This window comes from Aptenodytes patagonicus, chromosome 9 (assembly GCF_965638725.1).
Source record: "Aptenodytes patagonicus chromosome 9, bAptPat1.pri.cur, whole genome shotgun sequence".
In the NCBI taxonomy this organism is placed as follows: Eukaryota; Metazoa; Chordata; class Aves; order Sphenisciformes; family Spheniscidae; genus Aptenodytes; species Aptenodytes patagonicus.
Window position 1 is genome coordinate 4606532 of NC_134957.1, and position 12605 is coordinate 4619136.

A 12605-nucleotide genomic window follows, 5' to 3' on the forward strand; every position below is an offset into this window, starting at 1 on the left:
CACAAATTCTTAGAACTAAAAACAACTCTTCATGACAGGGCGGTAGGGGAGGTTCATTTTCTTCTGTGACTCAACAAAAAAAGTTGTGTGGATCTCTCATACTATTAGAAGTGACTTTTTGATTGGCATAATGAGAAGAACAGTAAAACAGATGGGTCTTCTCTGAAGTTGCACAAGATTCCCACTGGATAATATAAAATGCTGACAGATAACAAAAGAATTCCACACTTGTTCACTGCAGATTAAAATTTAAACATCACCTGAACAAGCCAAGCATTTGAACCAATTTTCTTAGCTTGGCATTATAAAATACAATAACCTGAAACAGGAATTAATTGTTTGAGACTAGAGGTCTATTAATGACCTCAGGAAAAATATCCCTATTTACCATAACGAGACTAGGAACACCACAAAGTTGCTATACATTCTTCTGCTCTTCATGGATTTGAAAAAGCTTTTGTAGGGGCATTGCTCTTAAGACAGTCCGGGGAATCATGTGTAACAGTATTACACGTATTACTTGCTGAAAAGAGTAGTCAAAGCAGACACAAACAAAGATCAAATATTGTACCATGTTGGACTTCTTTAGAAAGATGCTATTGAACAAGTTGTTTTACGTATTAAAAAAACCAAACCAAACCAAACCATAGGAGAGTATAGAGTTTGATATCTAAATGTTAGTCAAAATTGCTGCTATTTTTTTTTGTTTTCCTAGATGATAAAGGAAAAAAAGGAAATAAAATCTAGGATATCTGAAACCCTAGGATTTATGGTTGAACTCAAAATTTATGGTAAAACTGAAAAACGAGAAAAGACAAAACAGATAGAAACCTTATTTCTAAAGGGAGGGAAAACAAACTAATCAAAGAATAAGTATATTTAAATGAATCTACAAAACAGAAAAAATGGGAGAGGAAAAAGAGCAACAAACATTGTAACATGAGGAACAATGCCATGAAATAATTTTGGAGATGGATGATCAATTATGCTTTTGGGAATACAGTAGTTTGTGGAGATTAAAAGAAATTTTGAAGTGCCTGAGCTAAATAATCTTGTATTTCCAGCTGAATAACATCCCAGATAACAGCAGAAAAGCAGACATTCTTCTCTGACCGCAACTGCCATCCAAAAAATATACAATATTTTCACAGGTCCATTTATAAATAAATTATCTAAATAATTATACTGTGAGCTCATATACACTGTGCATAGATTTGTTCATTGTGTATGCATAGCAAATATACCTCAAGCTGCAATTCTAGCCTGATCAGTTTTTAAATAAACCTTTCTATAATTGCCTAGGAGTTAAAAGACAAAATTGACCTTGATGAATAACATAAAAAAGCTTCTAAATACAGTTAGTACATAGAAGACAAAACCAATACAATTAGCACACACCTTCAAACGTGTATGTTCTACACAAAATATTTTTATATACAATTTAACACAGATATTTAACATTAAATACAATTCTATTGTATATATAGAATATAATTCTGGTCTGATAAAACCAACTAGGTAAAAGTAAAGCAAAACCATTGAGAAGTTGAGATGAAGGGAGAGGCAGAAGAACAAAAATCTGTCATAAATGTCAGATTCTTAATGCTCTACAACACCACTAAGTGTTATATCATCTCTAAAGGTGAAGAAAAGAGATGTAGAAACTAACAAGTTCAAACTTTCGAAGAGGATTGCTATGAATAAAATCTCCATATTCCTACTCCTTCAGCTTCAGGAATATAAATCTCTAACAATTTTTAACAGGATTTTTCTAAATAACGTTGATGGCATTACAGTCTTCATGTTTACGTGCGTTCGCACACATACACTACAGTACTGGTAAGTCCTGGTTGGGTGGTTTACCATAACAATAAATGGAAAGAGAAACAACATTTGTGCTTACTAGGAAAAAATACCTTCAATGTTTCTCATGCAAAATCCACCAGTTTTCTTCCTGCAATGTATTATATTGCTTTTATGGTTAGAAGATCTAAAAAGCCAGCCTAAAAATTATATTATTGCAGCCCTGGAACAGATTGCTTACAGAAGGTGTGAAGTTACTATCATTAGAGATCTTTTAGGATAAGTTCTGCCAGCATCTACTTGTGCTTTGATGCCATCTTGCATCAGGAGACAGACTAGACAGTCTCCTGAGGTCCCTTCCAGTGCAATCTTTCTACAGATCCACTTTTCTTCTTCACACTATGAATGCATAAGAGAAATCAGAGAAAGTGCAATGGGATTTTTATTAATAGCAAATAATACTTATGAAAATAGAACGTAGGAGGCCTAACTATCACCTCTGTGATTTGACTACTAAACCACAATACTTCAAAGCATGTAACCTCTTCCCTCATGACCTAGTAATGTATTCAGAAAAAACTGCAAGAGCCAGAGATTTATTCCACTTCCAAGACATGTAGTTTGTTGTATGAACCAACTAATGCACAATATATATTAGAATTAAACCCTGTCCACCTCTCCTGAAACTATTTCAGGAAATTCATATCAAATCTGTCTGCTACAGTTAGTTTTTATGACAGAACTATTACAGAGAAATAAAGTGTCACTGGTGAAAGGAATGTCAAGCTGCTTTGAATTGGCTAAACAGCATCTGATGTCCTCAAGGATTACAGTGCATTATGACCCTGCCCTGCCAATCTGTTTAGCTTCTGACGCTTCACCATATGGGGTCAGAGCAGTGATTTCTCATATAATGCTAAATGACCTACAAAAGCCTGTAGCATTTACATTGCAAACACTTACTAACATTGCAAAGACTTAAGCACAGATGAAAAAGCTTTAACATATGTGTTTTGATAAAGTCTCATTATATTACTAAATTTGACTATCCTTATTCCTTAGTGGCTAGGATACCAAATAAATGCCCACCTATGTGGGTTTCACATATACATGACACTTCTTTTAGCTGATGTCAGTTAGGAAATGCACACAACGTTTCTGATATCACCTTGAGACTTGGACGGTGTCATTTTTCACTGATCATGGCATGGCACTTCATGGAAATTATCATGGCTGTGTAGGCCAGCAATGCTCTTGGGGAAAACAAAGATAAGGTGATAAAAGAAGAAACTCCTGTTCAAGTTTAAAAAAAAGCATTCTGAGCAAATAGCACAGTGAAATGGTCATTAAAAGTAAATAAAAATACTTTCTTGTGATGAGATGTAGTTTAGCCAAGCAAACAGCAAGGTACTTATTCCAAGTCAACAAATTGTTCTTTTTTTGCAGACTCTGCTATTACAACATTACAACATTTATATCTCTGAAGACAGAAAAAAGTATGCTAAGTTGAGCAAAAGAGAAAAAAGCTTCCATGGAGTTTGCTGTATGAGTAGATGCAAGGAAACTGGAACAATATAGGAGCAAAGATGATCTCAATAAATATGTATTCATGCATTCTTTAAACATTCAAAACTCATGGTTTCAATGGGACTACTGGTCTAAAAATATGCAGGCTGCAGAACCATACATAAACAATGAATAGAAGGAGCTTTGAAAGTTAAAAGGTTTTATCAAGACGTTGCTTCCTTTTATTCATAAGATAAATTTGTCTGTTTTCATGACTAACATTCATAAATGTATATGTTAAACCCACAGAAACAATACAATCAAACATCACATTCCTTACAAAAAAAATGATGATGTTACTACTACAAAACACTACAAAACTCCATATAAAAAACTCTCTTTTGGAATGTATGTATGATTTCATCTGGAAGACTAACATTAACATGAGAGCTACGGATAATGAGAAAGCACAGAAGATGAGAGATATGGGAGGGGAAAAGCAATGCAGGGGAAGGGGTAACAGATCAATAGGTTAACCATCATCAGTAGCTATTTCCCAGTGCAACATGCTAGAACGTCTTAAATTAGCAGAAATGGCTCAAAGGATGCAAAGGAGTATGTACTAAACATCCAAGAAAACAATTCTGATGTGTTTACAGGACTGTCAGAGGAACAATGTCAAATAATAAAGTGGATATGATTTGATTTTATAGACAATTATGGGTGAATGTTGTGTTGTGTTCAGGAGCAGAGACCCAACCTCCATTATCGTTAATGGGATCACCGACTCCCACTAGAATTGTAATTGTGCTAGAACTGTAATTGTTTGGTCTCCAAATGCCAAAGTGCTGCTAAAACAAAAATATATTGAGGACTTCTCAGATGTGGAGGCTACACCAGGCGAGTAAGACACTTCAGCAGGGAAAGAAATTCTCAGCTCCTATTAGAGTATTTCCTATTTGAGGATTATGCCTCTTGCTAAGAAACAATTGCCTGCTTCTCTTTGTTCTCACTCTTACATTTTCCCTGGCCCTCCTACATCAAAAATGTAATAAAATTGAATTTATTTCCCAGTTTATAAACTTGTTCTATCGCACATTCATTGAGCCTCACCATCAAACCGTTATTTATCATCCATGAGTTTCCTTTCCTACTTTCTTTTGCTTAAGGGGAAGGTTGACTAGAAAACAGGAATCCAATTTAATGAGAAACAGAGCTGGATAGCTCAGAAATGTTTTGCAAAACAGGCACCACTCTTACATCCCACACAAACAGACAGTAAGTCTTGTAGATAAGGCTCTCACCTGTGATATGGCAGACTCATGTTCATGTAACTATTCTTCCCAAAAAAACCAAAGAATATAAGAACAGCCATACGGACCTATTTAGCTCACTATCTCCTCACTGACGATGTTATATATTAGATGTCTTCACCTACAATACAACAAGCTGCAGCTCAGGAGCTTCTTAAATATTTCTGTATTTAGCAGACCTTAATGATTTATTTTTCTTCTAAGAATTAGTCCAATTCTCTCTAAACCTATGTAAACTCTTCACATCTAGGGCATTCCGTGGCAAGGAGTTCCAAAGCTTTTACTAAAAAAGCCACCCATCTGTCTGCCTCAGGTCCACTCTCCAGCTCATTATTTTCAATGTAGGGCCAAATATCTCAGGCTGACTATTTGACATATCAGGAGTGTGTCTTAAGCCCCAAGCTAAAGAGCTCTTATTCTCTTTAGGAGGCATCATTCTACTTAGTGTAATTACTAACACTTTCCATGAGGCAGAGCATGAGAGACTAACTTTGGTCCAGTGATTAAAGTGCTTATCAAGGATCTGGAAGAACCTAATAACTGGCATTTTTGCAATAGGAAATATATTTCATTGAACAATTCGCATCCAGCTATGTTAAAAAGCAAGCTTGCTTTCCAGCTGCTGGAACAGAGCAACGACCTTGCCCTCATCTTGAGGGAAATTCCACCTTTAAAGTCCACCTCCATTAGAAACTGTACATACTGCCCCTGCTAATGGGAAATAAAAAGACAAACCACAGAGGCCAGAAGTTACAGAATATTCCTGTGTTTGAAAGCATGAGAGAGACAGGCATTTCTTAATCCTCATGTTCTCAAAACAGACTAACTACTGAATGGACTGAACCAACACACTGCTGGATACTAGCTACAAGAACAGAAGATAGCTGACAATGTTTATGGTATCATCAATAAATGCAACCAAACCAGTAAAATCAACAATATGCTCCCTGGTTGGTTGGTTCCTTTGAAGCAGTGGGACAGGCCTATCAGGCAATGCCTGCAATTCTTCAAAGGTTGAAATCAGTTGTTTGCTCAGCAGTTGATCCCTCTTTGAGAAAAGAATTACCTAATACAATTCAGAGTTTACTGCTTAGGAACGTGATGAAAACAGTGATATAAAAGTCTTGTGCAGACTTGAGCTTTCAAGGCAGTATTAACAGTGGAGTAAGGGAAACCTACATACTTCAAGACCACTTGGTACAGAACAAATGAGAAAAGCATTCACAATACCATCACAAAAACTCTTTGGCTCTGTTTTTCTTTTTACTCCAAACACAAGAGTGTTAAATATCTACCCATCATTCATTTAACACTGATAAACAGGAAAATTTAAATCCTGGAATATTACATTCTAGACCAAAAGGGAACAGACAGACAAGTATATTTTCCTAACATTTACTTGTTCTGTTGATGAAACAAGCATTTCCCTATGAACAAGTCTTCCTGTAGTACAAGCAGCAGTTTTTCTGGGGGGAAAATAAAATAAAACTTCATACAGAGCCCCTTTTGTATTAACTAAAAAAATTTTCTAGTGTAATGAAGAATTCTACTAGCCAAAGAGATGGTTATAAACAATATCTTGCCTTCCTTACTTCATATAACAACACTGTACACTAGAAAAGAACCTCATAGAAGTTCAAAATACTCAGTTGCATTCCCAAATATTCAATATACAAATTTCCTCTTGAATATAAGCTCACACCATGAAAAATCATCAAAATTTTAAGTGAGGCCAGTTCAGGTGACAAGCAAACACCCATATTTACACAATATCCATCCATTTTTCTTTATGCTTTATGCATTTGAAAATACAAATGCACATACAAACCCACAAGTTTTGCAAGTCTAATTTGTTTAGTCCCATAATTCCAGAAAAATATCAGCAAGCACAAATGGCATTTAAAATAGGAGTATTCACTGAGAGTGTACACAAACAAGTCAACGCCCGTTACAATGACAGGAATTCAAATTGGTCGGAGCTTTGACAAAAATCTGTCTAGACCTTTTCTTAAAAACAAGCACATCTAAAAAGATCAGAACGGCTTTTAAGCTCAAATGCCAGGTCTTTTGAAAATACACAACAGAACAAGTAATTTTTGGTATGGAGAGAATTGAGAATGACTGGGAGAGATCAGAAATAAAGGAGATTTGTAAACAAATGTCTTCCTATTGCTTCCTTGCAGGGTTTTCCCCTTACTCTCATGCTTGCTCTCAAACAAGCTATTCTTCAGGGCTTCCTAGGCTGCAGTAAATTGTAACACACGCTCCATTATATCTCTAGGTAAAATGTTTCATGTGCTTCCTCAGAAGTCTCAGCCCCTGCTGCACTGCAGGTTTCCTGCATGCTCACTTCTGTTTTCTTCTTGCCCCAGATTGCACACCAGGAGTTTTATTTCTTCTTGAATATGTCCATGAGAAGGAGCAATCTAGTGCCAAGTGGCTCCTTCTGACCCTAAGTCAGGACACAACAAACGAGTTTTCTCTCTGCCTAGCCACAGCCTTTTAAAGAATGCTATAACTTGCAAAGTAGTAAAACAGACTCTGTCCATAATAATTGTATCTCATACCGCTTCTAATGGTAATTCAGCCGGCAGGTTTTGACAGCAAAATAATATCACAGGATTATAGGATATAGTTCTAAAAGTAAGACTGTTCTAGAAACCGATGCATGAACTAGTCAGGAGAAGTTCTCAGATTATGCAGTTGAACGGAAGGCCAGAGTAGGTGCGAAAAATGTAGAACTTCAAAAAAATTGATAAAAACAGTATTAAGTACACTACCCATATTTTTATGAACAAATCAATAGGACAGTTGTGCAGTTAGGTGAGATGTCAATTCTGAGTTCCTTTCTAACTTTGATGAGTTCTTTTCCAAGCTTTTTAATACAGGTTAATTCTATAAAAATAAATAAATAAAAACAACCCAAAACAAAACCCAAAAACCCCCACCCAAGCAAAATCTTTCGTTCAGAATTCTAGAATTATAGTACAATAACCATTCTTCCCCACTGTTGCTTACTTGAAAAATAATTATTCTTCTGCAAAATACAGTTCACATGCACAGAAATAGGTAATATAAACTGTGGTTCAAGTTTATTCAGTATATAGTGATATTCCTTCCACTTAAGAAGGACGCAGCCAAGACCTATTTGATCTATTTATGCCACATTTCTTACTACAGCATAGATCACACAAACCCCCTGGACATTCTTATACCTTTGTCTCTAACAGCGAGGTGCTTCTGTAAACAAAAGCTGGCTTGAGCTCAGGACAAGCCTCCACAGGCCTGGACAAGCCCAATTTTCCTAGGACTGTCCTGCATTCCAGGAGAGTAACAGAGAGCCACAACCATTACAGAAAGAATAGCAAACGACCTACTGTGTAACAACAAACACAAGCAATAAACCTGACAGGATGCAAAACTTCTCCTTTAGTGAAAGAGAGCAGAATGCATTTCATTCTCTAGTTACTCTTTACTGATGACAACAGTAGACTAAAATATTACTAGCTGGAAACACAATTTGAGATCAGCTTGAGAAAGTCATCCAACTCCACTTGGCCTGGTTAACTTACATTTAAATTATATCCACTTAAGATGTTCTCAAGGAGCACTAGCTTCACTGAACAGATATTGCTATAACCTGAGATTCCCTCAATTTCCTGAATCACGTACAAGTTGAAACAGCTAGAATCATACAACAAGGGGCAAGCCTGTTCAGACACATTTCATTATTAGTCATAGAATCATAGAATCATTGAGGTTGGAAAAGACCTCTAAGATCATCGAGTCCAACCGTCGACCCAACACCACCATGCCCACTAAACCATGTCCCTAAGCGCCTCATCTACTCGTCTTTTAAATACTTCCAGGGATGGAGACTCCACCACTTCCCTGGGCAGCCTGTTCCAGTGTTTCACCACTCTTTCAGTAAAGACATTTTTCCTTACATCCAATCTAAACCTCCCCTGGCACAACTTGAGGCCATGTCCTCTCGTCCTATCGCTTGTTACTTCGGAGAAGAGACCGATCCCCACCTCGCTACAACCTCCTTTCAGGGAGTTGTAGAGAGAGATGAGGTCTCCCCTCAGCCTCCTTTTCTCCAGGCTAAACAACCCCAGTTCCCTCAGCCGCTCCTCATAAGACTTGTTCTCCAGACCCCTCACCAGCCTCGTTGCCCTTCTCTGGACACGCTCCAGCACCTCGACATCCTTCTTGTAGTGAGGGGCCCAAAACTGAACACAGTATTGGAGGTGCGGCCTCACCAGTGCCGAGTACAGGGGCACCATCACTTCCCTACTCCTGCTGGCCACACTATTTCTGATACAGGCCAGGATGCCATTGGCCTTCTTGGCCACCTGGGCACGCTGCCGGCTCATGTTCAGCCGGCTGTCGACCAACACCCCCAGGTCCTTCTCTGCTGGGCAGCTTTCCATCTACTTTCATCTACTGATGATGATGCAGGCTAGCAACTGTCTTGATCGTTATCTTCATTTTCTGTCCTGTTTCTTGTTTCTTCTCTTTCTCTTCCCTCCCATTTTACAATTGTCCACTGATTTTATTTGCCTGAAGTTTGCACAGCCTATGGGAAGTGCATCGGCAATAGAATATTTACACACTACATTTGTTCTTTCAAGCGCTCACACTCTGAAGAGCTGAACCACTGTAGAAGAATCTCACCTCAAACTTTTTTCAGCATACTGATTAGAAACATTTTGAGGAGCTAGAAGCAAAACCACATTGCTACAAAATAACGTTCCAAAAAATTCTAACTTTGAGTTAAATAGTGAAGATATTTTCTTAATATTGGTAAACATAATCTGTTCCTGCTGGAGGTCACAGAGATGGCTGCTAATAAGACAAGTCATTTGAGATAGCAAATGAAAGCTTCAGGATAGGCGTGCTGGCACTTTGAACTCAAAATTCCACGTACTCTGGCTTGCTGTAAGGTCACCAGAAACGCTCACAGCGATCCTGCCAACATCTTACCTGGGGCTGGCAGAAAGTAAAGGTAGCAAAGTTAATCGCAGAGTCTGGAAGACACAGTCAGTCCATTCTGAATAGCCTCCACTAATCTGCCGTTATCTCTTGGGGCTTGATGGTTGGAAGTTCTGAAGGTATCCCTTTAAAAACTAACGGCGTGCTTTAAAAATTATAAAGCCTTAGGTGTTTGGTCCTTTAGGTCTGGTTTGTCACGATGCCCAGTCTTTCCAAGGATATCAGCAATTCTTTTTTGTGATCTCCAAAAGAGGTGGTAACATTTTGCTCTGTGTTCTCAGCTTTCACAGACCTGCTTTTGCTGGGAGGAGCAGGCCTTCAAATGCCTCTCCAAGCCGTTTCCCCCTGTCCATAGGAATTACTGTATCAATGGTTAAAATTTTGAGGTTATTTTCTTAAATTGTCTCTCCCAGAAAATCTATTTTATTTTATTTTATTCCCTCACTACTTTAATGTTTATCTTTGTTCAGTGCTGTACTGGGTGTCTGTGCCTGGTGCTGGCAGCGGGGGGCTGCAGAGGCCTCTGTGAGGCGAGGCCGGGGCTGCCCCGAGCCGGACACAGCCGGTTCCGGCCAGTTCCAGCTGGTTCCACAACTGCCCCACCGCAGGGCGCAGCCCAGCCCGGCAGCCATGCCGGCGGTGCCTCTGGGAAGGTGTGTTGGAGACAGGGAAAAATGCTGCCCGGCAGGGAGGAGTGAGGGGAAAACGTGTGAGAAACAGCCCGGGGAGCACCAGGGCCAGCGAAGGAGGAGGGGAGGAGGCGCTCCAGGCCCCGGGGCAGGGATTCCCCTGCAGCCTGTGGGAAGCAGGTGGGTATTTCCTGAAGGAATTACAGACTGTGGAGGAGCCCAGATAGGAGCAGGTTCTCCTAACAAGACCTGCAGCCCATGAAGGACCCACGCAGGAGCAGGTTTATGCTGAAAGACCGCAGTCTGTAGGGTCTGCAACCCCCCCCAATTCCTAGACCCCCAGCCAAGGTCAACCCACCAGAAGAAGCTACACTCTGGAGAATTACATGCTTTGTTTCTTCTGTAGGCTGTAGTCCAGTGAGAAAAGGCAGCAAATAAAATTGTAGACAGTCATATCAGAGTATCAGTAGTGCATTATGAAATGGGGTCTCTTTTTCTTCATAGGCCAATGAAGACAAGGCTTTTTATATGTTTTACCAAAATACAACATGAAGGATGTTCATACTGTGGCTGCTCTACAAGGCAATGGGAAATTTGCACTATATTCATCACTATGTCATAACTATAATATCCATCGAGTGATCTAATTATCAGTTCTAGCACTTCTATTCATGAGTACCTTGGTGTTATGCTTTGACACCCAAGAAAAACACAAGAACACACTTTAATCCCTTTTTTGTTCTTCAAAAAGGTCTAAAAGACCTGTCCAACAAGAGGTCTGAATTACACATTATCATCTCAGACTACTGTATGTTCAGTTTCTCCATTGTCTAACCAGAAGTTCTGTTCTATTTTGTTGGAAATAAGTCTTCATTTTCCTGGAATTTCCAGACATTAAACAAATAGTGCTTCTAAAGAAAAACTCAAACATATGGAAGTCCCAGGTCAGCAGTCACAAAGGTGTATGTAAGACTAAGCGCATGAATACTATATCTGCTATGTCCTGCATTTGATATGCATGAACTTTAGGGATTTTTGCCCTCCTAGATATTGTCCAGGGAGTCCCGATAAGGATAGACAAGTTCTGTCCTCACTGAGGAAGGTAAATATGAACAAGAACAAAAAGGAATTGAACCAGAATCCCTCAAGTACTTCTGAGACTTCTTGACCCAAGCATGAAATAACCTGACAAGTAAAAGTGTTGTGCTCCTGATGTCAATATTAACCTCTGAAGTTCAAAAGAAAGAGGGCATTTCAGTGCAAGATTCTGATGCAGATTTAAGCTTTTGAGAACACAATACATAATCAGGGTCTTATTATCTGAAATGAAACCAATTCTAAGAGGATGATTAAGTATCTGGAGACTGACCTACTACACAGGTGCGTCTTTTCAGAATAAGTATTGTCCTGGTCTGGTTACAAGGACAGGAAGCCCCTCAGCTCATCCAACTTGGTAACAGTCTCCATTCTTATCTGCACCCTTGACCCTTTATATTATGGAGGCTACCTTGTGAAAAGCTAGCTAGGATGAACAAAGTATTTTTTAGGTCAGTTTTGGAGTCTGGCACCAGTCAGATTATCAGAGTTTTGATGCCAATGTCTGTTACAATGCCCAATATTGAGTCATTGTTTCCTTGTACTTCCTTATGTTTATGAGCTTTTAAGTTCCTATTCTACAAGCAAACTGCATGATTGTCGATGGTGCAGTTTTATCTGTTATCTCATTCCTAATTCTGTTCTGTTCCATTATTTTATTCTTGTTTACCCTGTTATGCAATTCCTGTTCAAACGGGACCTAACACAGAAGGATCGTGGTCTATCACTGACATTCTCAATGCCAGGAAAACACCAACGGCAAAAACAGTGAACAGCAATTCATCTCCAAAATAGATGCAAGATGATGCTTTCAAATCACAGATAAGAAGGGTATGGTTACTCTCTTCAATCAATATTTGCATTTCATGAAGAGCAGCTATTTAATATCTTACTTTTTTGTCAGTGAAAGATAGCGACAGAGAAGACGTAAAAATTATGGATAAGTAGTTTAATGTCTCAGCAAAATATGCTGATTATGATTCTTGGCCTGGTAACTTGGACAGTGAATACTAATGAATCTGGAATCCTTATTTGCAGGTTCCGGCTTAATCAATTTTTTTCTAAAGATAAATAAAATCAGAAGTACTATTTCTAAACCTATGAGCAAATAGTCACCATGGGAGAAATCTCCTGGGAAGCTGACTTTTTCATGTGATCTGATATGCAGTTGTGAAAAGATGCCCAAAGATTTTTCCAGTTATTCTTTACACAGAAGCTTGAGTATATCTATAACCTAAAAGTCTGGTATATTTTAAGGTAAGCT